Source organism: Mauremys mutica, chromosome 26, assembly GCF_020497125.1.
Source record: "Mauremys mutica isolate MM-2020 ecotype Southern chromosome 26, ASM2049712v1, whole genome shotgun sequence".
Taxonomy (NCBI): domain Eukaryota; kingdom Metazoa; phylum Chordata; order Testudines; family Geoemydidae; genus Mauremys; species Mauremys mutica.
Window position 1 is genome coordinate 2,599,534 of NC_059097.1, and position 11,048 is coordinate 2,610,581.

The 11,048-nt window shown below is 48.0% G+C and overlaps 1 non-coding gene across 1 annotated transcript; it reads left to right on the forward strand.

Moving 5' to 3' along the window:
• The first annotated feature begins 836 nt into the window (after positions 1–836).
• Positions 837–908, forward strand: TRNAC-GCA. Its single transcript has one exon. It is a non-coding gene; the product is annotated as a tRNA-Cys (tRNA).
• Positions 909–11,048: the final 10,140 nt, after the last annotated feature.

Here is an 11,048-nt window from a genome sequence, read left to right on the forward strand (position 1 = left end):
GCCCAGGTTCCTTGCTCCAGCCCCAGCCCTCTCCTGGGCTGCTTCAAGCCCCGCAGGGCAGGAGCAGGGGACCACCCGCTACACCCAGCAAATTCTGTTCACCGATGTGTCTAATCATTGGGCTCTACAATTCCACCCAATGTGCCTGGTACTGACGTTAGCCTCAGTGGCCTGTAATTGCCAGCTGCGTCTCTGGAGCCTTTTTCATACACTGCTCCAGCCAGGGACTAACGGCCACCCCAGACTTTCCCTTTCTCCCTTCTGGGAAATCAAGTTCACGTTCTACAAGGAGCTAAAGAAGCCTCAACCCTGCATCTGAATTAATGTCATATTTCTTACTGCCCGACACAAACAAATGTCATTTCAATCCCAGGTGAGTCCACTTCAGTCATTCCTCAGCCCCATTCCTTCACCCTCCTGCCTTAGCTTAGGGCATTGCGCCACCCTGTGGGCATTTCATGTCCCTCCTCAGTTTCACATACAGACACAATTTCCTTTGCCGTTCCATGAACAGCAAAACCTTTCTGTGTCTCTAGTCTGAGCCAGGGCATTCAACTCCATTGAAACCTTCTCTCCTGCAATGGCAACGGCCAGACAGAGGGGACGTGGCCACCTTCAGCCCTGAGGGTGAGATATTCACTCTCCTCTTTCTTCAAGCTGCTGTTGTTAGTCCATAAAACATGTACCATGGAATAAAAAGCTGCGTTTACTCCAGGGTGAGGAAAGAAAGGAGCCACCAACTCCCCAAAAAATCTCTGTGCCCCAGGGAGAACCTGCCCCTGCTATTGGAATCACTGATGTGCTTCAGCTACAATGGGGAAAGTATCTGCTCTCATGGGGGTATAGCTCAGTGGTAGAGTGTTTGACTGCAGATCAAGTGGTCCTTGCTTCAAATCCAAGTGCCCTCTAATAAGCGTCTCATTCTTTTATTTTTTTATAAAAAAGGAAAACATTTTCATTTCCATTCTCCATTATGTTCAGGAGCTCCACTATACGGGGATGCTTGAAATGAATGTAAACACTCAACATTTCACTGTCCAAATGCCTAAAAACCTAGCAAACCTGTCCATCAGCTGAAATCAGTTCCAATCCTCTAAGTGTCTAGCTTATGTTTTCATCAATTAAACAAAGGGATCATAGGAATGTACATTTGCAGATCCCTCCTCTCCAGGGCTGTGCTGTGCAGAAGAACAAGAACCACATCCAGTTGGGGTTCAGGAGTCTGATGAGCAAAGGCCACTTGCTGCAGGCTAAAGTCACCAGCACTTTGGCTCCTTCCCATTCAACCAGCAGCTGGGCCCCCAGGACAAGGCATGAGAAGAAGACAGTGGCTGTGAGCAGGAAAATAGCCACCAAGAAGCTGGCTAAAGCTGTCAAGATCCCCAGGGAGGTCACCATGCCCATGTCTAGAATGTACTGACTGCAGCGGGGACCAAAAAGGCAGAGAAAAGCCCTCAAAAGGTCTAAGCTGCCAAGCCCCAGAAGGTGATCACAATCCTACCTAAAATCAAGACAGGAGTAAGGCTAATGTCATCTCCAAAGCCAGGGCTAAGAAGGTAACACTGAGAAAGAAGTGGAGAGATTTCCATTGGGATGACTCCTGCTCCCCAATGGCTCTGTTATGAATCACCATGGACCACCCGGAGAGATCAAAGTCCTTCAGGACAAACAGCCCAATGGACAGTATAATGAAGTGGTAGCAGTGGGGGGAAGTGCTGTGTTTTGTGTAACACCTGCCAGGTGAGTGATGCACTGATAGGGCAGCTGCCCATGAGCTCATTCTCTTCGATCTGCTTCTGCTGTTATTTCAGAGCCAGCACGAGCGGGAGTGTGTCCCTGTCACTTCACCAGCTGTAGAACAGGCTCTGTCTGCAGCCCAGCTCTGATTAATCCCACTTGTTAATGTATTCCTACTGCGATACTTTCCCAGTTCTCTGCCTCATTCGAACATTCCCGTCAGAGACTGAATATGGGGAGGGATGGACTAATTTGTGTGACATTCGGTAAGTTGCCATCGTATGTGATTGAGACCTCTGCTGGAGGTGGGCAGGAGCCTGTTACACACATAAAATAGCTAAGCTTTACCAAACTACCTGCTATACATTCAAACCTTCCTGTACACACACAATAGAAATTGGGGCTCTGAGAAATGGCAACTTTCCTTTAACACAGATCATTGTTTTCTGTACTTCCAGAGGCACTGAAGTAGCAGCTGTTTAAATGTAATGTGCTTTTATTTCATGATCAGCAGCAGAGCCTCTGTCAATTTACCACCCGTAGAGCTGATTGTTTCTAACTGCAGGGGGTTAGCCAGACCATTCAGTAACATTATCGCTCTGTTTACAAAGCCTTTGGTTAGTGACGAATCATGAGACTTATCCCTTCCTGCTGTAATTCCACTGACTCCAGTGTCTCTTTCCCCATTTCTGGTTCCAAGAAAATAAATTAAAACAACCTTCAGAACTAACATGCTGTGGGAAAGTGGAAATGTTGATAGCTCAAATAATTCAGTTTCTTCTGTATCTTGTGTGTGTCTATCTGCTTTGTGTGTGTGACCGGTGGGGCTTTTTGTTTGCTCCTGGCAGGTGCAACCATGTCAGATTTGTCTGTGGGGAGGGGCCAGAGAAAACAGACACCCTGGCCTTCCAGCTTGGGGTTAGGCAAAGGAACAACAGCCCTGTCCCATAAAAAACAAAAAATGTTACAGAAACAGTGGTAGAAACAGTGATAGAGAAACTGGTAAATAATCACAATGCCCAGGTTTGAAGTAATCGGAAACACAGAATTCAAAAAGCAAAGCTCAGGGGCTATTTGGGGTTTATTCTCTGAGCTTAGCCATGTGCTATAGCACAGGGAGCACTTTTGGAAGTCTCCCATCCCACAACGGGGGAAAGGAAAAGGATTCTTAGGTTCTAGCATGGATTGAAGGAGGATGGTAATAGGGAATAAGGGAATCCCTCTGACTTACCCTAACTACGTCTGTTGTTGCAACGGGTGAAATGACCTTTTTTCCCTATCTCTGCCCTGTTCCTGCTCTTTGTTATAGTTCAATATATTTTAAGTGTGAAAAATGATGATAAAAATATCTGCTCTCCAGCACAACCTGCAGCAACATCAGAACAACTGGGAATGAAACAATCTGTTCCCCAAGGGAGAACTCGATGACTAACAATTGCTGTGAAATGGGGGAACAGTATAACCGTGATGCTCAGGGTTTGTTTAGAAAAGGAAAAGTGATGGAGTTTAGGTCAGGTCAAGGGGAAAGCTAATGCCAACCACTGCACCTGGGCTGCATCTGCACTACAATTTTTTACATTAAGATCACTAACTTGAGCAGCCAACGACATGTACAGTCCTAGTGGATGTCAGGCACAGGTAGTTTTTGCCTCAGTGTACCTTGTTGGGATCAAACCTCTCTCCCCCCACCTGGAGGTGATGAACATTCCTGGCCGGAGGGAACACACTCCTGTGACTCAAAAGGAAAGGAGTTGATAGAAAAGATCACAGGACTGACCCCGAAGAAGGATGAGGTGCAAAAGGCAGAAGCAGGCAACTGATCTGGTGGAGCTGAGAGATGGTACAAAAATCACTATGTGGGAATGAGCAAATGTGATTTTTTTAAAAAAAAATTTTGGCCAACCCTAGTGAAGGGATTTATTACAGTTCTCTCTCATGTGGCTTTTCTGATGTCTAATGAGGCTTGAGCGCTGATTGTAGCTTTTCCCGCACTCAGTGTGATTCTCCTATGTGAGACAACGTTTAAGCTGTGCTTGAAGCTTTTCCCGCACTCAGAGCATGTGTAGGACTTCTCTCCTGTGTGGATTCTCTGATGTAAGATGAGGCCTGAATGATTAAAGAAACATTTCCCACACAGAGCATCCATAAGATTTCTCACCCATGTGGATTTTCCTACGTTTGATAAGGTTTGAGCTCTGATTGAAGCTTTTCCCGCACTCAGGCTTTGGCTACACTTACACTTCAAAGCGCTGCCGCGGCAACGCTTTGAAGCGCTAAGTGTAGTCAAAGCGCCAGCGCTGGGAGAAAGCTCTCCCAGCGCTGTCCGTACTCTACCTCCCTGTGGGGAATAACGTACAGCGCTGGGAGCCGCGGTCCCAGCGCTGGGGCTTTGATCACACTGGCGCTTTGCAGCGCCACAATTTGCAGCGCTGGAGAGGGTGTGTTTTCACACCCTGCTGCAGCGCTGCAAATTTGTAAGTGTAGCCAAGCCCTCAGTGCGCGTGTAGGGCTTCTCTCCTGTGTGGATTCTCTGATGTGTGATAAGGTGAGAGCTCCACCTGAAGCTTTTCCCGCACTCAGAGCATGTGTAGGGCTTCTCCTCTGTGTGGATTCTACGATGTGTGTTCAGGGTAGAGCTCTGACTAAAGCTTTTCCCGCACTCAGCGCATATGTAGGGCTTCTCTCCTGTGTGGATTCTCTGATGTGTGATAAGGGCAGAGCGCTGACGAAAGCTTTTCCCACACTCAGCGCATGTGTAGGGCTTCTCTCCTGCGTGGATTCTCTGATGTGTGATAAGGGCAGAGCGCTGATTGAAGCTTTTCCCACACTCAGAGCATGTGTAGGGCTTCTCTCCTGTGTGGATTCTACGATGTGTGATAAGGTCTGAGCTCTGACTAAAGCTTTTCCCACACTCAGAGCATATGTAGGGCTTCTCTCCTGCGTGGATTCTCCGATGTGTGATAAGGGCAGAGCGCTGATTGAAGCTTTTCCCACACTCAGAGCATATGTAGGGCTTCTCTCCTGTGTGGATTCTACGATGTGTGATAAGGTGAGAGTTCCGATTGAAGCTTTTCCCACACTCAGTGCACGTGTAGGGCTTCTCTCCTGTGTGGATTCTCTGATGTGTGATAAGGGCAGAGCTCCGACTAAAGCTTTTCCCACACTCAGCACATTCATAAGGTTTCTCACCCATGTGGATTTTCCTATGTCTGATAAGGTGTGAGGTCCCATTGAAGCTTTTCCCACACTCAGTGCACGTGTAGGGCGTCTCTCCTGTGTGGATTCTATGATGTCTGATAAGGGCAGAGCGCTGATTGAAGCTTTTCCCGCACTCAGAGCACGTGTAGGGCGTCTCTCCTGTGTGGATTCTACGATGTCTGATAAGGTTTGAGCTCTGACTAAAGTTTTTCCCACACTCAGGGCATGTGTAGGGCGTCTCTCCCGTGTGGATTCTCTGATGTGTGATAAGGTCTGAGCTCTGACTAAAGCTTTTCCCACACTCAGTGCACATGTAGGGCGTCTCCCCTGTGTGGATTCTCTGATGTGTGATAAGGTTTGAACGCTGATTGAAGCTTTTCCCGCACTCAGAGCACGTGTAGGGCGTCTCTCCTGTGTGGATTCTCTGATGTGTGAAAAGGGCAGAGCGCTCATTGAAGCTTTTCCCGCACTCAGAGCATGTGTAGGGCTTCTCTCCTGCGTGGATTCTCCAATGTGTGATAAGGTCTGAGCTCTGACTAAAGCTTTTCCCGCACTCAGAGCACGTGTAGGGCATCTCCCCCGTGTGGGTTCTCTGATGTCTGATAAGGTGTGAGCTCTGCCTGAAGCATTTCCCACATTCAGAGCATTCATAAGATTTCTCACCTGTGTGGATTGTCTGATGTCTGATAAGGGCAGAGCTCCGATTGAAGCTTTTCCCACACTCATGGCATGTGTAGCGTGTCTCTTCCAAGTTGATTCTGTCGCTTGCTATAATGTCTGAGAGGGTACTCAAGTTTCCCTCTGGCCTCCCCTGAGTCTCACAGGCTTTTGTTTTTTCTGGGAGTGCATAACTCCCGGAAACATTCCCTTTGGATCTTCCTGATAAAGTTCCATGTTGTTCTCCTTGCTCAGCATCTTCCTGATGGGGTTTCTCCTCCTCATTCTGATTCACCATCCCATCACCTGATGGGAGACAGAGAGAATCCGGACACAGATCACTACCTGCACCGGAAAGAAAGAAAATCTTAGAGAGAGGAATGGAAAAAGGGATGAACAATCCAAAATATGTGGGGGAGAGATCAAACCTATCAGGAGCTGATTTTCCCCAAACCCTTCCCCAGAGGAGAGAGGAAGGGATCAGTTTTGGTCTGCATCTCATGAGAACACTCAGGAGAAAGAGAGATCGGGGAGGGACCTGCTGCCAGTTGTCAGTCAGAATAGGAGGGAAGCCATGAGTGACATCTGTCATAATGATTCCACATCTGCAGGGAACAATCCTGAACTTGGAGAGCTCACAGGGTCTTTGTAGGGCATCCCGAATGTTTCCTGCATTCCCACACAGTTGTTGAGTTGGTTTAACCAAGTCCTCACCTGCGAAGGCAGTTCTCGGGAGCACTTCTTTCTCAGAGCCCTGGAGGTCTGGGACCCACGGCTCTTCCCCTCGTTCCAGCTGCGAGATCACATCAGGTTTGGAAACTGGAAACCCTATTGCAGGCAAAGAAAACAAGGGAGGTCAGTGGAATTTGTGGGATACTTGTCACAAAGAATAGTCCATGGTTTTAACCCCCAGCTCATTTTTAAGCAGTAACATCCCAAGGCCAGCTTCCTTGGCTCAAAGTGGCAGGAGAGTTATTATGATTATAAATCATATTCATTACCTTAGTGCTAAGGAGCAACTAACAGTGGGAACCCATTGTGCTAGGCAAAGTACAAACACAGAATAGTAGCTGGCCCATGCCCTGAAGAATTTACAATCTAAATACACAAGACAGACATAGAATGGGGGAATGGATAGACCCCACTATCTCTTTCACACACACACTGCTCACAGCCCCTGGAGAGAAAGCAAAGCACAGGAACTGGACGTTAGTCCAGCAAACATAGTGGAGGACAAGCTGCAATCTTCACACAATGGTCAAAAAGGAGAGGCATGTGGGTCCCTGCCCATAGAGAGGGGCTGGCTACAGGCCTGATACCTGAGGGGCCATTCCTTGAGCAGACCATGGAGGCAGGTCAAAGGCTTCGCTACCCCAGAACTGTGACATCGCAAAAGCACATTTTGGGGAATTAGGAAATCTATTGACTCAGGGGTAATGGGAGGGAGAATTAAACTCCCCCAGTGTGAGGAGAAGGCTGGGGAATTACACACTAACATTCAGGAGCAACAGCCTCTAATTCTTCCGGAAAAGGAGAATGTAAGAAACAAGAACTGGGCCATGCAACCTCAGGAGGGACAGGCTCAGAGATCCAAGGAGCCTGGAGGGAAGACAGCTTGTGGCTGCTGCAGATGGGAAGAGGGGGGACAAGACTCTCTCCAAACTCTCACTCTTCTTGACCCCGACCTGATTTTACGATCTATGACCCAGTCTCACGTCTTGTGGGCAATTTCATACTCGCTAGACGTAAGATGTCATAATCAGAGTATTGCTTATTAGCTTGGACCATGCGTGGAGGGGCAAGGAGGTGAACATAGATAAATGGGTTATTAAGGGCAGGTCGACACTACAGCCAGGATTGACGCTCTGAGATCGATCTAGCCGTGGTCGATTTAGTGATACGATTTAGTAAACGTGGCCTAAGCTTGCTACAGTTCAGGGCCTTATATTAAGCTGAGGCTTTGTGAGAGTGGTTATGCTGAAGTCTGGGATTTACCTGAGGTTTGGGTACGGAATCAGGGTTAAAGGTCTGGGATCCCCCACAGCTCTAGATCCCCAAACCTCTCCTCCCTCCCACTGATCCACCCAGCCCACTTCCTGGGTGCCCTTCCTCCACACTCCCCTCTCCTTCTTCCCATTACTCGCAGCTGGCACCACCTCCCGGCGCCTTGGGAGCTTCTTCTGTTCCCTCCTCGTCTCTCACAACCTCCTCCCTCCCTGCTGCCTGCTAGTGTATGGGAGATAAGGAAAAAAAGGGGGGACAAAGAAACTTGTCAAAACTTGTATGACAAATAAAGGTATAAAGTTATTACTGCTCAGGTTCTTTAGAGACCCCACAGCTTCTAATAACCCAGGGGACAGGACTCCTTACCCAGCGAGGTCACCGTCTCATAGTTCTCCTGCATGACATCCCTGTAGAGGGCTCTCTGAACAGGGTCCAGCAGAGCCCATTCCTCCCTGGTGAAATACACAGCCACCTCCTCGAAGGTCACCGGCCCCTGAAAGAGCAAGAGTCCAACACTCAGTACCTGCTGCCCCACTCACAACCCCACTACTCACAGAACAGTAGCACCAGGTAAATGGAAGCTCCGGGAGGCACATATTAACAGAGTCCCACCTCACCTTGCCTAGAACAGCCAGGTGGCATCAGAGGGTAGAAAGAGAGAACCTTTGTGTCTCCCAGCTGACAGACGGAGGCAGGGTCATCACATTTATCATATACCTACTAGCCAGAGCTTAATATAGGAGATGGGGCTGTCTCTGGACCCTGCTGGTGGCTCCCTGGTAGGAATCCCAACACTCTCCAAATAAAATATATGGAAGAAAGGGGAAGTCAATAGTAAAGAATCTAAGTTAGAAGGTCAGAATTGTAGAAAGTTGGCAAGGGAAGCTAACAGAAATCAATGATCAACCAATGAAAATAAGAAGGAAGTTTTTAAAAGTACAAAATTAATCCTAACAATGGTAGTGCTACATTACTAGATGGAAATGGCAGAATAATCAACAAACATGCAGAAGAGGTAAAAGTGTTCAATAAATATTTCTCTCCTGGATTTGGAGAAAAACAGATGATGTAACTCATATCATAAGATGTTGACGCTGACAGTCTTTCCATTCCAGAAGTAACTCATGAGGATGTTAAACAGCAGCTATTAAAGTTAGATGTGTTTAAATCAGTGGGTCCAGAGAACTACAGTTCTGAAAGACCTGCTGGAGGAGTGTGGTGGACTGTTAATGTTGATTTTAATTAGGACTTGGAACACTTGGGAAATTCCAGAAGACTGTAATAAAGCTAATGCTGTGCCAATATTTAAAAACTATCAAAGAGATGACGCAGCTAATTACAAGTGTGTCAGTCTGAAATCGATACTGGGCAAGAGAATGGAGCAGCCGATACTGGATTTCATTAATAAAGAAAGGAGGGTAATATAATTAGTATCCATTAAAAAGGTGTAGACACAATAGATCCTATCAAACTAACTGTATATCCTTACTGGATGAGATCAAAAGTTTGGTTGCAGCTAATAGTACTGATGTAATATACGTAGGCATATGAGTTGCTTCAGCACAATATTTTGACTAGAAAGGTACAAAATAAACACGGCATACATTAAATAGATTAAAAATTGGGATTGTAAATAGGGAACCATGGTCGAGTGGATTTCCTTCTAGGGGGTTCCCACAAGGACTGGATCTTGGCCCTCTGCTATTTAACATTCTTATCAATGACCTGGAAGAGAATATAAAATGATCACCAATAACGTTTGCAGTTGCCACAAAGACTGGGGGTGGGGGTAACTAATGAAGTGTCAGTAGGTTCAGGCTCCAGCACTGGGAGTCTGGGAATTTTTCCCAGCCCTGGCTGGAGGGTTATTTCCTGTTCCACAAAGACGGGAAGTTCCATTCCCAACTCCTGTGCCTTGAAATTAGGACCTATCTGACACTACAGCAGATATTCAGCATAGTGGCAGGATTATAATACGTTAGGACATGAGGCATTTTGTACAAGATGAGTCATGTGCGGTGTCCTCAGAAAAGTTATGATTTGCTGAATATGATTATCCTACCTGTGTGCATGGATCATGTTTGTATCTGAAGTTATGGATATTGACTCTGTACCTGTCTTTCAAATGTGCTTACTCTGGGTAACACCCACAACGGGCCTTTCAGGTACAACAATGAAGAAGCCAGACAGTCCTGATGGCTCAGCAACAAAGACATGTGACCAGACCACATGACAATGAACTTCATTTTGGTACCTGTATTTTTCCACAAACTGGACTGGGAACTGAGTTTAGAAAAAAGGGTTCCCGCCATATGGAAAAGCTACATAAGGTGGGGTGTGACATCATCTCTTGGCCTCATTCCCCGCACAAGAGAACTCCTGGAAGCACCTGAGGAACAAAGACTGAACTGGGGGAAGTGCTGGTCCCAGGGTAAAGGGATTTCTACCTTGTGTATGGAAACTTGGAGGACTGCTTGTAGCATCAGTCAGGGTGAGAAATTGCTAATTCAAATTCTATCCAGATAGTATGTTAGGCTTGGTTGGAGTTTTTGGTTATTTGCTAAGTAATCTGCTTTGATCTGTTTGCTAACACTTATCGCCGGGAAATTGGCTGTTGTCTTCTCTCTCTCCTTGAGTGGCTCAGGTAAAGCACTCAAGTAGCTTAGTTGGATGCCTGGCGCCACCTGCTGTCGTGTTAGGTGATAACAGGCCCTGGAGAGGCTGGCTGAATCTCCAGTGTGAGAAGGGCCAGCCCAGCTTGAGGGTTAGAGGGCACAGCGGTTCCCAGAAGCCTCCCAGACTGCACCCTGGGGTGACAACGCATCACACCCTACATTACACAAGTCTCAGCAGGTTTGTCACATCCTGTCCCCTCCCTTTCTCCACCCAAGATATTTCCTGCCTCCCACCACCTCTAGCAGCTCCCACCAGTGGTGAGCTCCAGCCTGGTGGCATGAACCAGTTGTTAAATTTAGAAGACTTTTTAGAACCGGTTTTTCCAGGATAAGCGGTTCTAAAAAAGCTTTTAAATTTAACAAAGGCTCGGGCAGCTGTTCACCCGGCCCCCGGCCCCAGCTCGCCTCCCCCTCTCCTGTGAACGCTCCACCCTCCTTCTCCTCCCCCTCCCCTGCTTCCCACAAATCAAATGTTTGCAGGAAGCCTGAAACAAGCAGCAGGCAGGTAAGCTGGGCTGGGGGGGGGGGACGGTGCGCACGGCCCAGTCCGGCTCCACCTGAGCGGCTCCCCCTGGCCCCAGCCAAGCACCCCTGGCTCGGGCTGATCCCGGCTGAGCGGCTCAGATCCGGCCCAGCATGGGCCCTGCAGCACCGGTCCCGGCCGAGCGGCTCCAGCCCAGATCAGGAAGTCGGGTCCTGTGACACCAGTCATGGTCCTGGCAGAGCTGGCCGTGGTCCCGGCCTAGCGGCTCCAGCCCAGATTGGGGAGTCGGGTCC